The following is an 11,434-nucleotide window of genomic DNA, read 5'->3' as shown; positions in this document are numbered from 1 at the left end:
TAGGTGAAAAACAGGAAAGGCAAAACCAGTTAGGATAAAAGTAAATAACATTTATTTCAAACAATAATAAAAGCCTTACATTAAAAGGACACTATAGTCACCAGAACAACTACAGCTTAATGTAGTTGTTCTGGTGAGTATAATCATTGCCTTCAGGCATTTTAATGCAAACACTGCCTTGTAGAGAAAAGGCAGTGTTTACATTGCCCCTAGGGACACCTCCAAGTGGCCACTCCTCAGAACTGACGTTCAGCGTCTCCACGCACTGCATGGGGACGCTGAATTTTCCTCATAGAGATGCATTGATTCAATGCATCTCTATGAGGAGGTGTTGATTGGCCAAAATGGCATTTGGCCCCGCCCCTTGTCAATTTTAGCCAATCCAATGCTTTTCCCACGGGAAAGCATTGGATTGGCTAAAAATCGTAAATTTTCATGATGTCATCAAGGAGGCGATCAGGGGTGGGGACAGCGCCGGCAGAGCCGCGCGGCTCTGGAAATAAGGTAGGTTTTATTAACTTTTTATGGGGCTAAGGGCAAGTCACCTAAATGGTGGGTTTTGCACTGTATGGTCACGAATATATGTTTCTGTTCCTGACTCTATAGTATTCCTTTAAGGTAACTGGTGTGCCAAAATCAAGATTTCACAATATACAGCAAGCATAACGCGTTTCAACACTTTTCTTGTGCCGTAACTTTCTGTATGGAGTTCCTGCTTTTAAACCCTATTTTCGTGCCTATTTTTTTTTGGCACTAAACTCCGCCCCGATATTTCTTTCCAATTTGTGTTTCATTCAGTTTTGTATCCTCGCGCCTGCCGTTTTAGGGCTCACGAGGGTAAATTGCATTATTTCCTTTTCCAGTGGGCATTTTTGAATGCGCGTGCATTTAATTTCGCTTGCGCTTGCGTTCCAGCGGCCATCTTTTATCGGTGAAATGCGTTCTATGCGTTCTACAGTTATTTTAAGTCACCTTTATCAGTTCACAACAGTCCCATCTTTATGTGGAGCATACCTACCACCTATATTTCCATTTTGTAACCAGTGGCCATATTTAAAAGGTCCATACTCAATATCAAGTAAGGGCAATGATACATAAAATAGAAACAAACACAGATCAGTGTTAGAGAAAATTAATACATATTTCAAAGAGAGAAAATAATTAAATAGATCACTAATTTCAAGAGGAAGCACAATATGAGAGGATATATATATTAAAGATATCATATATCATAATAAATATTTGTTAAAAACAATCGCTAAAAAATATCAATACAAAACCATATAATCATGCACATCTACCAAAGTTTTTTAAATATAATTATATAGATCAAAATCTATATTTAGGCCATTTGGAGAGAAGATATCCATATCAAAGGACCATTTTGTCTCTGTTTTATTAATTATCTTCATATAGTCACCTCCTCTAAATGGCTTTTTAACTTTCTCCATTCCCATAAAGTGCATTTCTTTATAATCACCATTGTGAAATTCATTAAAATTTGCAGAGACTGAGTGATTTGCAACTCTGTTTTGAATATTTCTGAGGTGTTCACTCCTCACTTTCAACGGTCTTGTGGTTCTACCCACATATTGGAGGCCACATTCGCATGTCAAGAGGTATATTATGTGGCTTGTATTACAGGTGATAAAATTCTCCACTTTGTAGTCTTTCTTAGTTACACTTGAGGAGAATGTCTCTGTTTTGTTTTTTTATATATAAAAAATATATATATCCTTGTATTCTTACATGCTCTACACTGGCCAAAGTTATAAAAACCTTTGAGTTCCTCCCCCTGGATAGCTCTATCTCGTTTTCTTTTTCAATGATATATCTCTTTTGTTAAAACCTTTTTTAAATTACTTGCCCTACTATACACAATCTTAGTTTTTTTTCCCAGTGAAAAGTGTCAATCTTTTTCAAAATTTTGGCTTTGGGAATTAAAATTTCATATGAAAACAACTTGATTTTACATTGGTTTCTCTTCCTTGTTATTATATGTTAAAATATAATAGTTGAATAGTTTTTCTACCTCTTTTTCCTCATATCTGTCAAGTATTCATGACAAATCCGGCCATTCTAAGGACCGGTAATACGTTACTTATTTGTCATCCATGCTATACAGTTCTACGTGCTTGATCATATAGTAATCCTGGCAATACCCTTTTTTATAAAATAGTTTTTTTTTTTAAATCAGGATTGTTCCAAAAAAGTGCTTTGGATATTTGAAAACAAGGGAGCAAAATGGCAACTATCTCTATCTATGTAGCTGTTTATATCTACAGTTTTAAAAATGTACTTATTTTTATAATTTTTGTCTCTACCTAGATCTTCAAGTCCAAAAACTGCATCTCTTGGGTGCTTACTTCTGACCTTAAATTTATGCCCCAAGAATTGGAGCTTTAAAAGGTTAAAAACAAATTCAAAGAGTCTCCTTTCCAAGTAAAACATATATAGTCTATAAACCTTTTGTAGAGGACCAAGTTCGTCACCCAGTCATGCTGGTAAAATAAAAAAAATCTCTCTCAGTAAGACATAAATAAATTCACATAACTGGGTGCGAACTTGGTCCCCATTGTCGTGCCTGTTTTCTGTAAATAAAGGTCACCCTGAAACCAAAATAATTATTATTTAGGATGAGAACAATACCGTCAAAAATAAGATTAACCTGCTCTTCTTTAAAATTACTTGTATTTTCCAAAAATAACTTCACTCCCTCACATCAACCCCTAACTAAAAAGTAGTCTCCACACCACTTAAAACCTTCTAAAACTTAGAGGAGATTCATGTTATCCTTCAGATATACTAATGGTTGCAATTATGTATCTATATACTGTGGTAGTGGTGAAAGTAAAGAGTCCACCCCTACCACGATAGGTCTCCCTGGGTCTTTGTGCAATTTAGACAAAACATATGTGCCTGGAGTAACAGGATTAACTTTATTTAAAAAGTATATTCAGTTGTATTTAACATACCAGTTTGATGTCCTCTATCTAAAAATTCAAAATGTTGTCTTCATTACTGGTTCTGGACATTTCTTTATTTTGATTTAGGTATCAAAATCTGCTAACTTTAAAAATCTGGTCAGTGTAAAAGGTTTTGTTCATAATAACACTCCTCCTCTCTTATCTGCTAGTTTTATGATTATAGTTTTATCACCAGAGATCTTTCAAGGCCTTTCTTTCTTCCCAGGTTAAATTTAGTTGAAATCTTTAAATCGACTTACTTTTCTTTAGATCTGCAACACAGGCTCTCTCGAAGGTTTTAAAGAGTGGTGAGGAAAAAGTCTGTTAGCTTTTAAGTCTGTATGTTTAAATACCTCAACCTCACAGATTTGGGGATTTCATATAATATTTTAAAAATACTTTTTGCAAGCACAATTTTCTAGGATCAAGGTATGTAGGATAAAAGAAAGTCTAAATGTATTCAAGTTGCAGCTAGAGGCATATTCAAAACATTTTTGTAAAACCTTAATATGATTTTTATTTAAAACTTTATCTGAAAGATTAAACATTTTTATTGGTTCTAATTCATCTTTTTGCTCTCTCTGATCTTTATTTTATCCCTCTCTTTGTATCATTCTTCTTCCTTCCTCCTCTAGTCCCTCTTCCAGTGGGTTCCTTCTTCTTTTTAGTGGTGAACGTGGACCAAGCATTGTGAGCATTGGGTGTTCCTATAAAAAGTCCTCCCCATTGGACGTAAGGGTTCAAATCGATTTCTTGAGATGTCATGTCTATAATTTTGTCTATCCTTTATAGGTCTATCTCTGTTGTGGAATATATATTTTAAACTTAGTTCTTTGATTTGGATATTTGGAGGATTTAGAATTATAATTTCTTATTCTAACTCTTCTGACCTCTGTCCATTGATTCTCAGTGCTTATTGTTTTCTCTCGATTTGGTTCTCTATTGTAGTCCAGTGACTTGTTTCTTTTCTTGGGTGGTCTCTCAGATTTATACTCTTTTTTTAGATCTTACTTCTTGAGTAAAACTGTCCCTCATCACCTGTCTTCCAGTTTTTCCAAATATTTCCTTTTTTATAGTCATCAGTGTCTCTCATATATTTTTTCTGCTTTATTTTAAAATGGTCTGTTTTATTTTATCTCATTTATCTCACTGGAGGCTTATCTCATTGGATAGGTCCTCAAAATCCCATTAATTGCTATGTCCAACTTGCTTAGAGTGATATCTATTTGCTCATTTACAATATTAATCATTGTGAATAAAAATGACTCCAAGGCATTGTTCCAAATGCTAGTAAAAGCATTGTCATCTCTATCAAATGTTGAGAATCTGATATAGTACCATAAAATGTATCCGTAATTACGTATTGAAATTCACATAATTATTTTTTTTCTCCACATAATCTGTAATATTGATCACAGTAAGGACCCCTTTCTGCAGATTTGATAATAATTACCTTCTTAATTTCTGTTACTGTTCCTATTAAATAGGACTCAGTGTTGGCCCTGCCAAGATATTCTCAGATAGGTCTATACAGGTTGTAGATACAAGGACAGTGCATATTCTTTGATAACATCTCTCAAGAAAAGTGTGTGAAATGTATTAATTGGACTGTTTCTGTTTACATGGAATGAAAGCTCATTTAAAATTAGTATCCCTTAGTGTACATGAACACTAGAGGACAACATTTGTTATTTCCAAGGTGAAATTATATTAAAATTAGAGATTTGAATGCAATTGGGAGAACAGTCACAAAATGCCACGTAATTACCATTATCAAAATTAGATGATACATTTCTTGTGATGTTTTAATTATTATTTTAAAAAAAAAATTGTAATAAACTGAGACTTTAATAGACATAAAGGAGCACGGATTACTCCACCCAAATTGCTTGACAATATAAAACATGACTGCAGCAGAGCTAATTACAGTGCTCGACACTGACATATACAACCACCTCAAATGATCACAGATGGAAGACAAACACAATATTTTTTCAAACTAAAATATAATTTATGTGAAATGAACAGGCACATCTACTCACATAACTAGTAAGATTATTAAAACTGCTCATTCCATTATATTGTGCTGTACTATTTTACAACTGAAAAAACAAAGAAATTGCACCTTTATCGGCTTGACATACAGGATGCTAAGTCATGATGTCATCAACAACACTGGATTGAATTTTTCTCTAATTAGTGAGGCATTGGATACGTAAGTTCTATTTTCAAAAGGTGTCAAAATCCTGATTATGATGCAGATATCATTACTTATATCACTCATAGTATTTGGTAATTTTCTTGTGATGATAGCATTCATTGTGGACAAAAAGCTCAGAACTCAGAGTAACGTCTACCTGCTAAATTTGGCAATTTGTGATTTTTACATTGGTAAGTTTAACAATTATCTGTTAGAATCTCCTTCCTCTATCAGGGAAACTATGATGTTAGTGATATAAGTGGGCTAAGGGGTTTTGGAATCTGTATGACATTTATTAATTGTTTTCTATTTTGAAAGAAAAAAAATGATTTAAAATTATTGTTGTCGCGAACCCAAAATTTTCGGTTCGCGAACGGCGAACGCGAACTTCCGCAAATGTTCGCGAACCGGCGAACCGCGCGAACCGCCATTGACTTAAATGGGCAGGCGAATTTTAAAACCAACAGGGACTTTTTCTGGCCACAAAAGTGATGGAAAAGTTGTTTCAAGGGGACTAACACCTGGACTGTGGCATGCCGGAGGGGGATCCATGGCAAAACTCCCATGGAAAATTGCACAGTTGATGCAGAGTCTGCTTTTAATCCATAAAGGGCAGAAATCACCTAACATTGACACCTGTCCTCAAAGCCCTGCCCTGATACACACTGACACAGAGCAGAATAGAGACTGTTCCCCCTACATAGGGTCACTTGGCAGATATGGATTGACACCTGTCCTCAAAACCCCTGATACACACTGACACAGAGCAGAATAGGGACTGTTCCCCCTACATAGGGTCACTTGGAAGATATGGATTGACACCTGTCCTCAAAACCCCTGATACACACTGACACAGAGCAGAATAGGGACTGTTCCTCCTACATAGGGTCACTTGGCAGATATGGATTGACACCTGTCCTCAAAACCCCTGATACACACTGACACAGAGCAGAATAGGGACTGTTCTCCCTACATAGGGTCACTTGGCAGATATGGATTGACACCTGTCCTCAAAACCCCTGATACACACTGACACAGAGCAGAATAGAGACTGTTCCCCGTCCTCAGAGACCATGATACACAATGACACAGAGCAGAATAGAGACTGTTACCCCTACATAGGGTCACTTGGCAGATATGGCTGGGTCGTGGGAGGGGGAGGATGACTTTCACCTCTTCCCCTGTTACATTCCCGTTGTGCTGTGACATCACCCTTATACGCTGTGTAAAGCATACTATTTAATTTGATCAGCATGGCCACTTGAGTTTTTATAGTTTTCACGCTGCTTGTAGTTTATATATGGTTCACAAAAATCAAACAAACGATAAAGTAAACATGTAAGGATTCAGAATATTCTTTCAAACCCTTACACATTGTGTGTACGTATTTTTTGTCTTAAGTTTGTGGCTTTAAAGAGGTTCACGTTGTTTCTATGATGTGCATAACATGTTCTTGTAAATGTTTGTTAAATTTTTCCTGGAATTGTAATTTTTGAATCTGAATAAAGATAGTCAAATCCCTGATACACACTGACACAGAGCAGAATAGGGACTGTTCCCCCTACATAGGGTCACTTGGCAGATATGGATTGACACCTATCTTAATGATCCCTGATACACACTGACACAGAGCAGAATAGAGACTGTTCCCCCTACATAGGGTCACTTGGCAGATATGGATTGACACCTGTCCTCAAAACCCCTGATACACACTGACACAGAGCAGAATAGGGACTGTTCCCCCTACATAGGGTCACTTGGCAGATATGGATTGACACCTGTCCTCAAAACCCCTGATACACACTGACACAGAGCAGAATAGGGGCTGTTCCTCCTACATAGGGTCACTTGGCAGATATGGATTGACACCTGTCCTCAAAACCCCTGATACACACTGACACAGAGCAGAATAGGGACTGTTCCCCCTACATAGGGTCACTTGGCAGATATGGATTGACACCTGTCCTCAAAACCCCTGATACACACTGACACAGAGCAGAATAGGGACTGTTCCCCCTACATAGGGTCACTTGGCAGATATGGATTGACACCTGTCCTCAAAACCCCTGATACACACTGACACAGAGCAGAATAGAGACTGTTCCCTGTCCACAGAGACCATGATACACACTGACACAGAGCAGAATAGAGACTGTTCACCGTCCACAGAGACCATGATACACACTGACACAGAGCAGAATAGGGACTGTTCCCCCTACATACGGTCACTTGGCAGATATGGATTGACACCTGTCCTCAAAACCCCTGATACACACTGACACAGAGCAGAATAGGGACTGTTCCCCCTACATAGGGTCACTTGGCAGATAGGGATTGACACCTGTCCTCAAAACCCCTGATACACACTGACACAGAGCAGAATAGAGACTGTTCCCTGTCCACAGAGACCATGATACACACTGACACAGAGCAGAATAGAGACTGTTCACCGTCCACAGAGACCATGATACACACTGACACAGAGCAGAATAGAGACTGTTCCCCGTCCACAGAGACCATGATACACACTGACACAGAGCAGAATAGAGACTGTTCCCCGTCCACAGAGACCATGATACACACTAACACAGAGCAGAATAGGGACTGTTACTCCTACATAGGGTCACTTGGCAGGTATGGATTGACACCTGTCCTCAAAGCCCATGATACACACTGGGGGGAGCTACTGTCCTCCCCAACCCCTGCGCGGTGGGTGGGGGCCATAAATCACAATGGGGGGACCTACTGTCCTCCCCCCTTTGGCCCCCACCCCTGCGCGGTGGGTGGGGGCCATAAATCACAATGGGGGGCCTACTTTCCTCCCCCCCGGCCCCCATCCCTGCGCGGTGGGTGGGGGGCATAAATCACAATGGGACGGACCTACTGATAGGAGTGGAGTATTGTTCATATCAGTTTAATACCTTCCGCGTCTCCTATCAGTGGACGTGTATATGGCAGCCATTTTAGGAACCGCACACCTGGGACCCGAGCAAGGTCACCTCGTTCAAGCTGCTCTGGTTTGATGAGCCAGCTGCCCGTGAGTTAACATGTCCCGTGGAGAAGCACTCTGTCCTGTAAAGCCTCACCACAAAAAAATTAAATAAATAACAGCACTCGGAGTGGTGAGTTTAGTAAATGTTCATATCAGTTTAATACCTTCCGCGTCTCCTATCAGTGGACGTGTATATGGCAGCCATTTTAGGAACCGCACACCTGGGACCCGAGCAAGGTCACCTCTTTCAACAGGCGACATGATTTGGCCCTGTAAAACTATCCTGGATATTCTCTACAATTTCTATGGATATGGCATTGATTTATGTAACAAGGAGATGGAAGAAGATGCTTGGTCGGTCCTCTTACTTGAAATTTGGGCACTGCGCGGGCAAGCTAATGTGCCACCAGATAGGAGTGGTGAGTTTAGTATTGTTCATATCAGTTTAATACCTTCCGCGTCTCCTATCAGTGGACGTGTAAATGGCAGAGATTTTTAATTGTTGAATCACCTCCCCTTTTTAGGCCAAGGTGGGAAGATGCTTAGACCACTGGTATATTGGTGCCATCTTGGAGGATTTTTTTTGGTTTGGTTTTTGAAGCCACAGTGCTGCAACTGCTATTCAATCTATAACAGTGAAAAAAAAATTTGGTTTTAAAAGCACGCTATAGAGACACCAGATATGATTGGCAATGTGCACTGGAACAGTTCTGGAGAGCACACGCTGAAGGAAGGACTGACAGAGCCGCTTGAAGGACACTGACTGGCTGCTATTAGCTTACACTAGAAACCTTTTTTCTTTGTAAAAGCACGCTATAGAGACACCAGATATGATTGGCAACTGTCAAAGCACGCTGGCACAGGTCTGCAGAGCACACGCTGAAGGAAGGACTGACAGAGCCGCTTGAAGGACACTGACTGGCTGCTATTAGCTTACACTAGAAACCTTTTTTCTTTGTAAAAGCACGCTATAGTGACACCAGATATGATTGGCAATGTGCACTTGAACAGTTCTGCAGAGCACACACTGTAGGCCTGACACACCCGCTTGAAGACAAGTAACTGCTATTCAATCTATAACAGTGAAAAAAAAATTTTGGTTTTAAAAGCACGCTATAGAGACACCAGATATGATTGGCAATGTGCACTGGAACAGTTCTGGAGAGCACACGCTGAAGGAAGGACTGACAGAGCCGCTTGAAGGACACTGACTGGCTGCTATTAGCTTACACTAGAAACCTTTTTTCTTTGTAAAAGCACGCTATAGAGACACCAGATATGATTGGCAATGTGCACTTGAACAGTTCTGCAGAGCACACACTGTAGGCCTGACACACCCGCTTGAAGACAAGTAACTGCTATTCAATCTATAACAGTGAAAAAAAAATTTTGGTTTTAAAAGCACGCTATAGAGACACCAGATATGATTGGCAATGTGCACTGGAACAGTTCTGGAGAGCACACGCTGAAGGAAGGACTGACAGAGCCGCTTGAAGGACACTGACTGGCTGCTATTAGCTTACACTAGAAACCTTTTTTCTTTGTAAAAGAACGCTATAGAGACACCAGATATGATTGGCAATGTGCACTTGAACAGTTCTGCAGAGCACACACTGTAGGCCTGACACACCCGCTTGAAGACAAGTAACTGCTATTCAATCTATAACAGTGAAAAAAAAAATTTGGTTTTAAAAGCACGCTATAGAGACACCAGATATGATTGGCAATGTGCACTGGAACAGTTCTGGAGAGCACACGCTGAAGGAAGGACTGACAGAGCCACTTGAAGGACACTGACTGGCTGCTATTAGCTTACACTAGAAACCTTTTTTCTTTGTAAAAGCACGCTAAAGAGACACCAGATATGATTGGCAACTGTCAAAGCACGCTGGCACAGGTCTGCAGAGCACACGCTGAAGTAGGCCTGACACCCAGACGCTTGCAGACAACTAACTGCTCTTCTATTACAGTGAAAAAAAATTATTTCTTTTAAATGTAAAGCTTAACCTATTGTTAAAACAGATATGAGTGGTGGCACTGACTGTGCAAATGGGCAAGGCATCCAACCTGACACAGAAGCTGGCAGGCAGGCAACTGCTCTTCTATTATAGTGAAAAAAAATTATTTCTTTTAAATGTAAAGCTTAACCTATTGTTAAAACAGATATGAGTGGTGGCACTGACTGTGCAAATTGGCAAGGCATCCAACCTGACACAGAAGCTGGCAGGCAGGCAACTGCTCTTCTATTACAGTGAAAAAAAAATTTTTCTTTTAAATGTAAAGCTTAACCTATTGTTAAAACAGATATGAGTGGTGGCACTGACTGTGCAAATGGGCAAGGCATCCAACCTGACACAGAAGCTGGCAGGCAGGCAACTGCTCTTCTATTACAGTGAAAAAAAATATTTATTTTAAATGTAAAGCTTAACCTATTGTTAAAACAGATATGAATGGTGGCACTGACTGTGCAAATGGGCAAGGCATCCAACCTGACACAGAAGCTGGCAGGCAGGCAACTGCTCTTCTATTACAGTGAAAAAAAAATATTTATTTTAAATGTAAAGCTTAACCTATTGTTAAAACAGATATGAGTGGTGGCACTGGGCAAGTAGGCACAGTATCCAATGTGAACCTCACACAGAAGCTGGCAGGCAGGCACCTGCAATTACATTACACAGAAAAAAAAAAAAAAAAAAGCAGCCTGATGTTATAGCCCTAAAAAGGGCTTTTTGGGGTGCTGTCCTTACAACAGAGATCAGATGAGTCCTTCAGGATTGTAGTGGACACTGAATACCCTAGCCTAGCTATCAATTTCCCTATCTAATCAGCAGCAGCTAAACTTTCCCTCCTCTCACTAAGCATGCAGCTTCAGAATGAATCGAAAATGGATGCTGGGAGGGAGGTTGGAGGGTGTGGAAGGGAGGGAGTGCTGCTGATTGGCTGGAATGTGTCTGCTGACCGAGAGGCACAGGGTCAAAGTTTGCCCAATGATGACGAATAGGGGGCGGATTGAAATGCGCATGTGTCCGCCCGCCGTGGCGAACGCGAACACGCTAAGTTCGCCGGGAACTGTTCGCCGGCGGACAGTTCGGTACATCACTATTTAAAATATTTTCTAACTTTCCAACCATATGTACGTCCATTCATCCATCCCTAGCATTTAGTTTTTCAAAGCCTGAGTGCATTTTATTTCTTTGTGAGGCAGCAAAGAATTCACAGGTTATCCTGAGAACATGATGCAACACATTTGAGCACAGCAGCAAGTGATAGCAAATA

At 39.8% G+C, this 11,434-nt stretch overlaps 1 pseudogene; it reads left to right on the top strand.

The window, feature by feature from the left end:
• Positions 1 to 936: 936 nt before the first annotated feature.
• LOC134609358 (histamine H3 receptor-like) overlaps positions 937 to 11,434 on the top strand; it is a 28,653-nt pseudogene continuing 18,155 nt past the window's right edge.

Source organism: Pelobates fuscus, chromosome 4 (genome assembly GCF_036172605.1).
Source record: "Pelobates fuscus isolate aPelFus1 chromosome 4, aPelFus1.pri, whole genome shotgun sequence".
NCBI lineage: Eukaryota > Metazoa > Chordata > Amphibia > Anura > Pelobatidae > Pelobates > Pelobates fuscus.
The sequence above is the reverse complement of the archived record's forward strand: the minus strand, read 5'-3'. Positions and strand labels throughout refer to the sequence as shown.